The sequence below is a fragment of the Haliotis rubra genome, unplaced genomic scaffold (assembly GCF_003918875.1).
Source record: "Haliotis rubra isolate DU_JTF1 unplaced genomic scaffold, ASM391887v1 Scf489, whole genome shotgun sequence".
NCBI classification, from domain to species: domain Eukaryota; kingdom Metazoa; phylum Mollusca; class Gastropoda; order Lepetellida; family Haliotidae; genus Haliotis; species Haliotis rubra.
The window spans coordinates 440,846-454,948 of record NW_025767178.1 but is presented as its reverse complement, the minus strand read 5'-3'; the positions used below and the strand labels follow the sequence as shown (position 1 = coordinate 454,948).

Here is a 14,103-nt window from a genome sequence, read left to right as displayed (position 1 = left end):
AGACAAATGAAAATGGTAATAAAAAATGCAATAATTAGCCACTCTTTCAAAATGTCAGGAAATCGTTAAGGTTACAGACGCACTGAACATGTGTAAATGATACTCAGTACCTACCTCTCCAACTAAACATCACTTAGAATACTGATAAAAGGTAAAGAAATGTCGGCGTTCACGTCATTTGACAACATTCATTTTCAAAGCAAGATGAAAGTAAATGTTATAATAACGTTACATTAGCTGATGTATAACAATGATTGAAACTTTAATATTATCGTACGATACAGTATTTGAAACTATAATATACAATATATAGCGTGTTGTTAAATTATCAGCGTACATTATGTGGCAGTCACATATATTTGTGTTACTGTCAAATAAACCATACACTGTACACCACTGTAATTAGTATTAGTATTAATAGTGACATTAGTATTTGCGTTAGTATTAGTACTAGTTATTAGTATATAGTGACTATAGTATTGGTATTAGCATTAGTATTAGTTATTAGTTTTAGTTATTAGTTAGTAGCTATTGATATTAGTTAGAATTATGGGTGTAAAGGATTTTAATTAAGATGTGATACTACACCTTAAATATTTTAACTTGGATATGCTTGGGTCAGTCACTTACCTATCACTTCCTTTTGATTGAACCAGGGCAAATGTTCTGGTTGAGTGGCTGACCCTATTGTTCTTAGCTTGCATGCTTTTTAACCCTCACTTGCACCTTAGTCACTGGACAGACAAGTCAACAACAGACTGCAGCAAGTGTACTAATTTCACTTACTTCACTACTGTCAAGGTATGTTTGTTTAATTAAATACATAAACATATATGTGTATATCTTTTCATAAATAAGGTTATATAAACATTATGTTAAGTATGCTAAATAAGGTAATTTGTACATTTGTGAGAGGTTTAGTAAATGGCAAAATCTCCTGGATAGGCAGGTATTTGAATGAGTATTTTGATTTATAAGTTTATGAAGCTTTTATCATGTATGTGTTGTGTATGTATGTGTATATATAATAGTATTAGGATGTTTTGTATTTTACTGTGTGCTATGCCAGATCTGTAAATATGTGCTTACAGTAATTCTGATTTGATGATAATATTTACGTGTGTAAGGATGTTGTGTAGGGAAGTTAGTTTTGAATTATTTCCACATTTGTAGGTATTTTCGGTGCCACTGTAGCCGTGACCATGTAGTTGTGGGAAACTGTAGTGTGACCTACACCTAGAGGCCATACTTCTGGTATGTTTGTATATTTTCATCATGTAAACATATACCATTATCTATGGATGACGTTTTACACACAGTAAGGTGTGTGTATACTTCATATATTCTATATTTACTACTACCGGTACATATCTGGACAACTGTAATTCAGGTTGTTGTATCTTACTTGTCAGCATTGTGTAGTCAGATGCTTGAATGTGTTGCAAGGCCACTAATATAACACAATGCAGTAATTATATATTTACCGTCTTTATTAATGATGCATATGATGTACGTATTACGGTGTTGTCCATACTTTTGTTTGCAAGTCAAATGAATTATGCTCGGATAATGTTTATTATCCTCATCATTGTTATTGTGTATTTCAGGGTGTAAAAAACAACGGTTAACTAAACCCAGTCGTCCAATAAATCGAATCACACCCGTAGCCGTGTTGTCACCTTTATCAAGATGCGCACTTAAAGCTGCTACACATTATATTTAGAAACAGACGAAACCCTGTTTTCCAGGACAACAACATGTGTAGTAAATACATTACAACTGCTCATTTGTGAGCTGTGACCTGGTGAATCATTCACCTCATGAAGGGGCAAGGAAAACCACAGAACCATAATATATTGTCTTATGAGTGATCTTGTGATCATGAAATTTGATAAGAACAACATATGAAATAGAATCCCATTAAACATATACACAGTTTGCATCTATATGTCACAGTGACATATTAAGGACTTCCATTGTCCAGTTTAATCAATTGCCATTACTTATAGATGCTAATCCATACTGTAAATTTTCACTACTTTACTGTCAGTTGACCGAGCAAGCAGTGCTAGTTTGTCTCTCCTCAATTATGTTTGAATCGTTTACTTAATCATTGAGTCTTTGAATTGCATTTAGAAGTGAAACACATAAAGGCGATTCCAGGCCTAATTAGTGCAATCTGTGATGATTTAGTCCTAATTTACGAGTTCTATCTGGCCAAGATATCAACCTTATGCAAGAACCAGGGCTGGCTCTTGATATAGATCATGGAGATCAATTTTCATTAACTAAATATTGACCAGTTATCAATAAAAATTGAAGAAGTAACTTTGAGCAGAAATGCAGAAAAGTCTGAAAGAAATGAATATATTTCACATCACTGGTGAGTGGTGACATGTTTCTGTGTGGATTACTAAGAAAATAGTGCCCCTGAACAAAATTTAGAAGCAGCTCATGAATAAATACCTAACTTTGGTAGTTGTGTCAGTAAATTAAAATTTGATTCTGTCATGTGGGAACAGGTCAAAATGGCCACACGACAAAATGGCCATACTGACCCAAGTCAAAATGGCCACACAAAAAAGTCAAAATGGCCACAACCCCTAGTCAAAATGGCCACAACCCCTAGTCAAAATGGCCATACCAAAAAGTCAAAATGGCCATACATTATTTTTTTTCATATTAATGAGTATTGTTCTTGAAATGCTTTCTTAATTGATACTTTGAGATTGTTACTTATTTAATTTTGAGATGTTTTTTTTGTCCTGTACTTTGAGATGTTTTCTTATGTAATACATTGAGCTGTTTAAATACTCTCGCAATGTTTACTTAATTAACACTTTCAGATGTTATTTCAAAACCCTTTGATCATTGGGTAGTGTTTCGATAACATGTTCAAGCGGGTTGACATGTGAACCAGCGGGTTAGTGAGTGAGTTTAGTTCACTCAATTCATTTGTAGTGAGTTATTCAATTTCTTACATAAACTTGCATGCTATAATAATGTCATTCTCTTCCCACAGAGGTTACTCCTGTCATATCTTCCTACGTAACCTCTGTTCTAATACGGCCCTTTCATGGTGTGAGCGTTCAAGACTCGTGATTGGAGACAATCATATTTAGTTGTGCAATCAGCGACGTTGTTTCAAAAGTGATCATTCGCAAGGCCTCGGTAATTTCCGTATGCTTTGAGAAAACTAAACCTCTTCCCCTGCGCGATGCGCAAACGTTTCTTCTAGACAGAACTCAGTCATGTTACGGCGGATCAGTGGCGTCTCCATCGCCCTCGTTGACAACGGACAAGCTAGCCATTAAACGTCTTGTGTGTAACATCAAGACAAGTCCCCGGCAGATGGGGGATATTTGTGGCCCCACATTTGCTTGTGTTAGTCAAGTTGAATCTAAGTCGATGTAACACGTGTTCTGATTGGATAGAAAGAAGGGAGATAATTCGTGCTGCGATCTTTTGCCGCTGGGGGATTTTACGAGAACCGGGAAATATGGCCGTATTAGAACAGAGGTTCGTAGGAAGATATGACAAGTAACCTCTGTGGGAAGAGAATGTAATAATGTTGGAACTGACAGTTTTCATCATCATTTCCACAACTTCAGTTATGGCAAATGCACAATAAATTTCTTCCTACTTCCTGTAGTGGAAGATACATACATGTTAATGGTTATATGTTTATTGTGAACAAGAAGAAAAGGGGAGAATGGACCTAACCTCCCATCCCATAGAGTCTAGTAAACTTCAGGAGTCACAAGTGAAGATGAAGGTAAGATGCATAGGTATTAAAAAATGACCACTTATCCTTTAACTGGCTCGTTAACTACTAATCAACATATGATTAAGTAGTATATACAATGATAGTCCTGGACCAAGTCCAACAAAAGCCTCTGCAAAGCCTTATTTCCCAAATAAGGCTTTTGTTAGGCCCTTAGATCTTGCTACCATTGCATCTACTACTTTTGAGCCCCCGTTGATTTCCCGCCCACACGTGGCACTACTGTGCCGCTATGCCACGTTGTTTTGTTAACTTCCCAGCCACACGTGGCACTATGCCATGTTGGCAGGAGGTAACATTGTGCCGTACGGTACGATCAATAATTCTTCTCTAACAAACCCTCTCCCTGGCCCATCTCTCAAGTAGTACAAGTTCGGCTCGTCGGTTTTCATGTCCACTTTATCTATGTTGTAAGTTTTGACAGACCATATTGGGTCAGTGGCTCGCTTACGGCTATCGCCCTCGTGCTCCCCCGGCTGGTATAGGTACCTCACTAGTGCCCTATCGGGTATCTGTTTCTCCTTCCCACGCAATGGAGCAGCCGACTCTGCCACTATTGATTTTAGTTTGATAGCGCCTGCTGGTTTCTTGCCGGTGAGACGGGTAGTTTCGCGGGTTTATGGCCGACACCACCTTAGGTAGCCGCACTACCCATTCAGTCGATCGCTTACCCGGTTGGCCATCTCTCTCGCGATACTGATGCCCGAATAAGCCAGCCAAAGTCCTATTGAATCTCTCAACTATGGCTTGGCTGCGATGGGCTCCGCCATGCCACACGCCTGACGTTGGTATCGCGGTTTATCCAGCAGGTGTGACATGGCACCCATGAACTCCCGCCCGGGTCAACTTGCAGCTCTGTTGGCCACGCCAGCGGACTGCGCTTGTATATGCTCAATCCGCTGGGCTACCTGGGCTGAGTCTTTCGCGTCAAGGGTTCGGCTTCCTTGTAGCGACTGGCCACATCCACGACGGTTAAGGCATACTTGTACCTCTTGTCGGGGTAGGAATAGGAGGTCGGCCTGGTGAACGCTTATTGGGTATGTTAATACCGAACTTCCTTCTAGGCACGAGCGTGGTGCTGGTAAATAGATCTGCCACAGGGCTTGTTTTCAAGCCACGCTTTGGCTTCCTCCGGGTACTTCGCATTTTAGCCAGCTTATGTAATGGGCGCTAGCTCCTTTCCAGTACCCACGCTGGCTGTAGTAAATAGCCTCAAACTTTCTCTGGTTCCGTGACATGTCACCCTGACAGGGTATGGTAATTACATATACACCTATGTTCTTGGTTCAATTTTCTCATGCCCGTATGCGTACGTGTTTATCCCATCAATAGCTATCCAATGTTTAGTGTCCATCGGCGACAGGGACGCCTTTGTTTATAGTCAGTCCGTATATCCTATGCCCATCACTTCTAAGTGTGTTCATTTTATGTCTAAAGGTACGGGTCTTGAACAGGGCTTCCTTGAATCTGGCGTGTTTGATGTGTTGTTTCACCACGTACTTCTTAACACCCTTAGCCTTCCGGATCTCACCATTGTCAGCCTTCAGGATGGAGTACATCTTAGGCCTCAAACCTATGTACTCGGCTAAGGGCGTACCAGCACACTCGTCCTTCATCTTACCTAGGACCTTTTATTTACCGTGCTGTGTATGGCATGGTCCTTGGGGTAGTCACTGGTGTCATACAAATCGAGGCGTTTTTTCATGTCCTCATACACGTCCTCGGTTCGAATCTCCATCAGCAGGGAATCCGTGTCAGTGTACAGCACTTCACACCTGTCGTCGTACTGTTTCTTAAGCTCGTTGTAGTAAAAGTCGTACATCAGGTGTTTGGATAAATCGAGGATGCTCATCCCCACGTAAACAGGCCGGTTGAATTTGATGTGGCTTTTCTTCATGTGTAGGGCAACCAGGTCGTCGGTGAATATTTTGCTACGGTTGAATGCCGGACTGGCTATCAGTCTCCTGAGCTTGTCTTCCTCATTCGACCGAACCAGCTTCACGGTCACGCGTTTCCTCAGGTTCCGAACACCGAGTTGTTCATGAGCTTGTAGAGGTTTTTCTCAAAGTCACTGGTGGCAAGCTTTCGGAGGTCTGTGTTCATTCTGATGTAAGGCTCCATCCATGGGCTCTGGTTGAACACGAGCACCCTGTGTATTTTGGTCAGCCTCATACCCAACGACAGGTACAGCTGTAGGTTGCGATAGTGAACGATGTACTTGGTCTTATTCATTAAGTTGGGCACGAGTGTTTCAACGTCTGCCACCCGCCCACCTAACAAGTTATGTTGGTACTCAGACATCCAGTCTGGGTTAACCCTCATACGTTCGGGGGCCAGGGGGTAGCTGTTGTGTGATGTGTGTAATGCCTTGGGGTATTCCAAGTCAACCTCGAGGATATAACCTTTGTTCGAATCTGGTGCGATGCTCATAACATCGACCTCGGCCGATACCCATTCGAATCCCCCTGTGGGTAGATACTGGCTCATGGCCCAACCGTACAGGTTGTTGGCGTCGAGGTAGAGAATGTGATTGGTTGGCTTGCTCGGGTCATAACCCTTCACGCATTGATTATTTGCTTTCGCGTATCGTTTGGTTTCCATGGAAATCCCACCTCGCAAGCCTTTCTCAATGAATAGGTGCATGTCGTAATCGGTGAGCAATTCCAACTTAACTCGGGTCTTTTTCAGCAAGGCATCCCACGACAGACCTGGGCTGGTGTAATACCATGCGGGGTCGAGTTTATACTGCTTGAAACACGTCCGCCTAAACGTCTCAAACACGTCGGCTAACAGCAGTACATCTGTCCTCAAGTACAGGTCGTGGTAGTCACCCAGATTCTTACAACCCAGTTTATTCCATACGTTAATAGCGTGTGAGTAATCGTCTTGGGATATTGCTGAGTCGGTCAGATTGCTGTAAAATTCTCTGATGGGGGGTAGTCTGGTCTCGGTGAACTTGGCCCAACCATCCATGTACTCATAGGGGTACACACCCTTCCTCATCAGCAGGGGTCTAGTCTCGGCGCCTGTGTATCGATCGGTAATAGGGAAGGTATCGCTGGCCTTTGACCAGACTGTCGAAAGTGACGACAGGAGGAACTGAACCGAAGTCGATGAACCTCAGACCATTCAAGCTGAAGGAGATGTATCTCTCCATGTTGTTGGGGATGCACGTCAGGTTGCCGTCGACTTTCGCGATGGCCTGCATGATCAAGTGAGAGTCATACCCTCTCAAGTTGTGAAAGACCACGGGGATGTTTATTGTCTTGGGGGTGATTCTAAGCTTGAGGTTGCACGCGATGTGAGCGGCGCCTCTATACTTACCGGTGACGTGGCAGTGATCTCTCACCGAATCACCGTTCAGTGGTGAATCACACACGTGACAATTAGTGCTACAGGCGTGAGCTAGCCTGTCGGCTTGGGTCATACGCATGGGAGGGACTGCATACAGTGCATTCCTAATAATTTTTTCTTCCTCCTGCAAACACTTTAGAAACTTTTCAGCCGCGTCGGGACCCCTATACACTACCGGAGCTTTCGTTTCCCCATCACAACAGACGACTACGTATCCAAACCCACAGGCCTCATGCTCTTGTGTTTTCTGTGTGGTTGGGGTACCCCCAACAGCCTCAACTGGTTTGACCAAGGCTTCAAAGTCAGCGTAGATGACATAAGGCACAGACATTTGGTTCTTGTGGTTGTCGAATTTTAGGATATTGGCACCTTCCTTAGGCATGTCGACTCGTATGGCCGTCTGCCCCACACCTTGACAATCCTCCCGGTGGGATTCTAATAAATCAGCTCGGCTGAAACCGTGCAGGCATCGCACACAAAAGTGTTTTTTACCAACGTGTTTCGACTGGTCGTGCAACAGCCTGCTGAGATGTTTTATCCGCATGTAGTGATACTTTTCACCTCGCTGGGTCATGAATATATTGGTAACGTGGCGACCCTCCTCCCCCAACACTGGGCTGACCCTGTGCACTATTGTTGTGTTACCTTCGTGCCCAAAGACGTTTATGGCTATATTATTCTGTTTTTCTACTTTGGTGATCTGGGATATGGGGGTTGGTTCATCTACCATCCCAGTTGAGCCCATCGTCTTGGGGATAACTAGAAAGCCTGTCTGAATGAGTGTCAACTGGATACAAGTCTGCCCTGATAGCTACCCTCAGGCAATCGTCTCCTCTATTCTTGACGTTGACCATGGCATGTTTTTTCTTATAGTAGGGGGCAAGTCTAGGTATGACCCGCCTCTGAACGGCATCGTGAGTTAGCTATGTCTAGATAGACATTATCGATTTTATCTACAGCCCACCCGGACCCCAAGTGTGTGTAGTGTTCTAGGTATTCTCGTATCTGCTGAAAACTGGTATCGATTGATGCGTCTATGGTCTCTGTATGCTTGACGATTTCTTGTTTACCTCGGAAGTAAGGCTGAACGTACTCAGTGACCCCATTCCCCGCCTGTTTATCGAGTGACATTTTCACTGTGATCTGAAACTTTATACTTCCCAGATTGTTTAGTTCCTGGTTGACTTTATCAGCTATCAGAGGCTTGATATCTGTGATGTCTATGTTCCTATCAACATGCATGCGCCAGCCTCTCAAATAGTTGCCTACAGCGTGCTCAGTGGGTATGAACTGTAGGTCAATAGCTCTATTCTGCCGTAATAGTTCTACAAGCTGTGGTTTCCTCATACGGGAATATCCGCCTAACCCCAAATTGCGTACTTCAGCTTTTAATTGTTTTACAGTGGGGAGCTGAAGGTGACCTTTCAGCGCTACGGGGTCATGTGATAACAATGCGACTAACCCGGCTCTCCCCAGGTTTGAATAACCCGTGAATCCAAGCTGTTTTGCTTGGGCTTTTAACCGTTTTACCGTGGGAGGGGCTTCTAAACCTAGTAATCTCAACAAGGCTGGCTTCCTCATTCTAGAGTAACCGATCACCCCCCTCTGGCTCGCAATCTGCTTGAGCTCGCGAATAGTAGTCATAGTTGCGTACACACCTAAGAATATCAATCTCTAATTGGACCGCCGTAAAGGTAAAAAATTAGTAAATATCTAGATACACCCTATCGATTATTCCCTCGGCCCACCCGGAACATGCGCAGCATAGTAGGGTGTTTTGAATTACTTGCAACGAGTCATCAACAAGTATGTCTATCTCCCCATGCACATCTACTCGCCCCCCATCAAAGTAATTCCAAGTGTGTCCAGCCCATGGCACATCAAACCCTACTTTTACCATGATTGTAAACGAGCACCCCTTATATAGTTCACTAACAATCATGGGTTTGAGGACACTGATATCTATACTTTTCCCCACATCCATCTGCCAGCTTCTCAGGCAACCTTCCCTGGACTCAATTTCCACAAACATAGTTATACCTAGGTGTGCACAGTCTCTAATTGGGCCACTGGCAAAGGGAGGTAACTCCTCCAGCCTTACACTGCTATCCTGAGAAGTCGCCTACGTTCTTTTATGTAGGCCTTTTTATTCTCGTAGATGAGATGATGTCTGACTACGTTAGCCCCGTGAGCTTTGCATAGGCAGTAGTGCCCTTTAACCCCTATACCACACACAGAACACGTGTAGTTAGGGCTTCCCATGTGGAAACAACAGTACCCCTCAGTCCTGCATCTCCTATCACAGGCTTCTTTCTTCCCCATAAGTATGTATTCGCATCGCTACGGAGCAGGTCTTATCTTTGGTATACTTATATGTGTACTTAGTCTAATTGTTTTGCAACCAACGCAGTCGCTGCTATACCCAGCGCGATGAAGACCAGTTCACGGTCCATTTGCCCCTTGGATGGTGTGTAGTACTGAGCGAGTGTAGGCTTATTGAGTGGTTCCAGCTGTTTACCTGTTAGTAGGTAGTATTCTCTCGCTGCGTCGTCGACATCGTGGAATGTTTTAACGGCATGGTTCTCACGCCTGAGTTGTTCGTTAATGTAATCGATCCTCTGGATACGTTGTTTCGCGTACTCGGATTGTGCCGGCCAGAGAAGGCCAGGTACGATAGCATGTCTCTCTTTTTTGTTATCTCGCGATCAGCGCTGCAGTCATCCAGTATGAACAGCGTCGAATTTCCCGTGATAAGCTTTCAACCAGTCCTGCAGACGTGTCCCCGGGTCGACTCTGTGTACGTCCGGGTCCGTCATCACCCAACGTCTTTCCGTGTACGCGTTTTATTCATTTGCAGAGTAGGGCACATGATAACGATGTTGTCGAACACATCCCTGTAGTACCCCTCCAACATATCCAACACGAAAACGGTCTTCCCACAACCAGTCTGCCCGCACACTATGGCGCAGAGTGGGTCGCGGGGCAAATCAGTAGGCAGTGGCCTACTAGATGGCTTGCCACCATCAGTAGATGGCTTGCACGAATCTCCCATTGTCTATATTAAGTTGCGCGCCCATAATCACGTACAGATATAATTTCAACTTGCCAGCGGGTTGAGCCTTCTTGGTAATCTGGATTGTTATCCCCTCGCTGCCGTTGTCGATGCAGCGACCGCTACCGTGCAGTTTATCGTCATCCGTGGATCGCATGTCCAACCACAGCTCGTACTTGGTGGTCAGGTATTCACCGATCTGCACGGCGGATAGGTCCAGGTCCTTGATGATGTGTTGGTGCTGGGTCGGTAGTTTCATTATCTCATCCCACTGCTGGTGCGCCCTCATACCGGCGCTGAACAGCTGATTGGGCACGCCGATGGTCACTTCCACCTTTTCAATCTCGGGTTGAAAACTTCGCTGTCCCTTCGAACGCCTCGTAATCCTCCACGGGACGACCAGGATGCCTTTCATCGATCGCTACCGCACGCTTTAGGTTTATGTTCCACAGCTGTGTCGCTTCTTATCCCGATTGATCGCTTCTATGCCTCAGGACCCTATCGCATTGGATGGCTACCTTCCCCGAAAGTACTGGCTTCGAACCTGCCTGGCCAGCTCTGGGCTAGTGACCATGTCGAACTAAAGAGAGATGTTGTCTATGGTGTAACTGGCCTCATCACCGCTCGGGCGCGCGCACTACTTTGCTGTAGTCGCTAAACGTGAGCTCGTGATTCAAGCCTATCACCCAGCTGCCTGGTAAAATGGCGCTGCGTCCCGTGAGCAACTCGAAGTCGAAAGGCACGCAGAACCTGTTCCCGCGACGCTTTGGCGATGGCCTTTTCACCGTCCGTGATCTTGTCTAACTGGTCTTGCGCGGAAGCCAGATCCCAAGCGCTACCGGTCGATTTGTTGATGCCCTGGTACACGCCATTGACGCTGCTTCTCCTCGCTTCCAGAGGTCCCCGTGAGCAATAAAATATGTCGCTGTCGCCGATGCTCAGCACCTCGCTACCGCTGATCTTGATGGTGGTTTTCTTGATGATGGCCCGACCTACGCTCCGCACTAGCTCGCTTTTGTCGCTGTTGGAGGTAAGCGTGAGGTTGAACGCCAGTCGAACCGCGCCTGGTACAATGAGGTCATTCTCGCCAAGGTTTGGGAATCTAACCAGCAGCGTTTGGTTCTGGTCTATCTTGCTGGGATTGTTGGTGATGGTCACCGACTGGCGCACGGCTCTGACGCCTAGAGGCTCTCTTGATCTTCTAAAAGGATCTAGTTTTCTACCTTACATTGTTATATAAATGAAATATATAAGTTTTAATACTAAATAATGGCTGAAGGCGGTTATGAGGACATCCCGATGGATGATATGTGGGATGATAGTGCCAAGGCATTCGGGGAGGATGACACCACATTCACGCAAGGCAACGAACTCGTGAAGCAGGCCGTCAACGGGTTTTACGATGGCTTAAAAGGGGATAAAAATTACGTCGAGCCGTGGGGGCGAGACTATTCCAAGTTTTTTGTCGATGGCAAGGGCACGCTGCGATTGAAGGCTCGCCCAGAGATCGATCTCATGAATAAGCGCACGAGAGAACCGCTTGCCTTATCAACACTCGGCAGTCGCCATGGGGACTTTATCCGCGATGAACTAGGCTTCATAGATTACGGTGGCGCACGGCCTAAGCTTACCCCGGAGGCCGTTCAAGATCTGCAAGACGTCAGGGGCGCCACATCGGATCAAGACATGACTGATAACATTGAAAAGCTGTTAGCCACCTACCATAACAAACCCTTACCCGGGTTCGAATTTACCGTTCAGGAACTGCGGGGACTGGACAAGGCCATGCAAACCATTCGTGGGTCACTCGTGGACAACACAGCCAAACTGGATGCGATAGACGACCACATCGCCCATGAAAAGGTCAAACTCGGTGAAACGGAGGACGAGTCTCTGAAAGCCACCATCGAGGAACGAATACATAATTTGGAAGAGGAAAGGAATACCCGGCTGGAAACGGCATCCTCCTTCCGAGAACAGCTTCGATCCCAGATCAGCCGTGTGCGGGAAACCGTTGATCGAGTCCTCTACCAGGACACCACGCTAGCTGACAGGATCCAAATCCTCTTCCGAGAGCAAGGTATAACCATCGCCAGCATTCTGACTGCCTTGGGCTTCATCATATCAACCCTGGTGGTGTCATTGACAGGGGGTACCCCCACGCCTACCGGCACACCACCAAGTAGTAGGGGTGTCAAAGACTGGATGAAAAAACACCTGAAATCCTTAGGGGAGGCCCTGGCTAAACTGGCTGGTAAGGCCGCCGACGCCCTGCCCAGCATCCTGGGTACCATCATCTCGTGGCTGCTGAGCGCTCTGGCTAAAACTGCTACATGGCTCAGTCAAAACCTGTGGGCAGCCATCGTCGCTGTGGCAGGTTTGGTGTACGTAGCGGCTAAGGAATTTTTAACCAAATGAGCCCCAACCCGACCGCGACCCCACCAACCACCAGGGCTGTTTTACGATCGATGTGCTGCTGTGCAGGCTGTGGGGGTGATCCCACAGGGGGTGTTGGTTGAACCCTAGGCTCCGGGGGTGGTGCCACTATACCCGTTTCACCGGTCGTGGGTGGTGGGACGTGGGGGACGTTGACATCAAAATTGACTCCCAACTTTTGGTCCGCCGTGGCTATGACTATTTCGTTGTTGTAGCCCACCACTTTTTTTACTCTCAGTTGCATATCGCTCGGAGCCATGTACAGCCCCATGTCGAAGACGTAGTCGACTTTCGACCTGGCGTATTCCAACACGCCTTGGTAGCGCTTTAATGGCACTCGAGATCAACTGGAGAATTGATAGCATCCTCAACGCTAACAACTAACTGTTTCTGAGCCGTCGTAAGCAGTCCCCTTACCGAGGATGTTGGAACGCTGCTTATGCGCCTGGCGCACCCAACAGCCCACACGCATCGCGTTCAATCGAAGTCGCTCAATCTGGTGACACCAGCACGAAAAGTAAACCCTTTCGACGCGTCCAGCATGAACTTTTTCCAGTCATCCGCTGCCCCTGCTCAAACCTCCAGACCCGTAATCCTTGCTGTTGTCGAAAAGCCATGTAACGGTCATCCCACTCGCTCGCTGTTGTGAGGTGATGATACGACTTGTACCCCCATTCTTTCATCTTCTCGCTGGCATCCACGATAGGCATATTGTGAGCTATGGGGATACTCAACCCGTGGTTCGGTCCCGGCAAACGCCAATCCGTCTTCGGGTTCAGTTCGAATTCGCTGCAAATACGCTCGTAGGCCCGCCTATCGCATTGGTTGTTTACTGCGTTCCATGCTTTGTCCTGTGGGACCGAAGCGCTGATCTCTTTAAGGATACGCCTGACCTGGTAGTACACGTGGAACGTGAACACAGACTGACTCAGCGGTCCACGCCGAGTGTCGGTCAATATAACACCACACCCCGTTTTAGCGCACCACACGGCGAAGTTGAGTTGATTCTGCCAGAACTGCATCGGGTTGTTGAACCAAGCATGAACTACCTTAGCGTTAGTCACCGAAAACCTATACCGATCGAACACATCTATGAACTGGGCGTTGAAATACAGCCCATCAGCGACCACGATCTTCATGTGGGGGAAATCTATGCCCAGTTTAGGGTAAAACACTCCAGGGGAGTAAGACACTCCTTGGGAGTACATTTTAAAACTATTATATAATGAGCATATATACTCTAACATGTACATAACACTTCCAGGAATAACGAGCGGTGAGGCCGTTCAGCTGACGCACGCGATCAATAACACGTCGGGTCAACTCAAAGTTGCACTCTGCGATATCACCTACCTACCGCGATGGACTAACATCAACGCCAGCAACAATAAGCTGTTCGTCAGTGGGGATCGCAGACAGATAACTGATGGCTACTACAGCGTGGTGCTCTCTAAGCGACGAGGTCTTCAAACCCCTT

At 46.2% G+C, this 14,103-nt stretch overlaps 1 protein-coding gene across 2 annotated transcripts in view; it reads left to right on the top strand.

Moving 5' to 3' along the window:
• The first annotated feature begins 50 nt into the window (after positions 1-50).
• The window catches only part of LOC124291269 (TATA box-binding protein-associated factor RNA polymerase I subunit C-like), a 100,060-nt gene continuing 86,007 nt past the window's right edge, over positions 51-14,103 (top strand). For both annotated transcript variants that reach the window (XM_046728239.1, XM_046728237.1), the window contains exon 1: positions 51-151. The gene's annotated coding sequence lies outside the window, so the exon portion shown is untranslated. The remainder of the gene's footprint in view (positions 152-14,103) is intronic.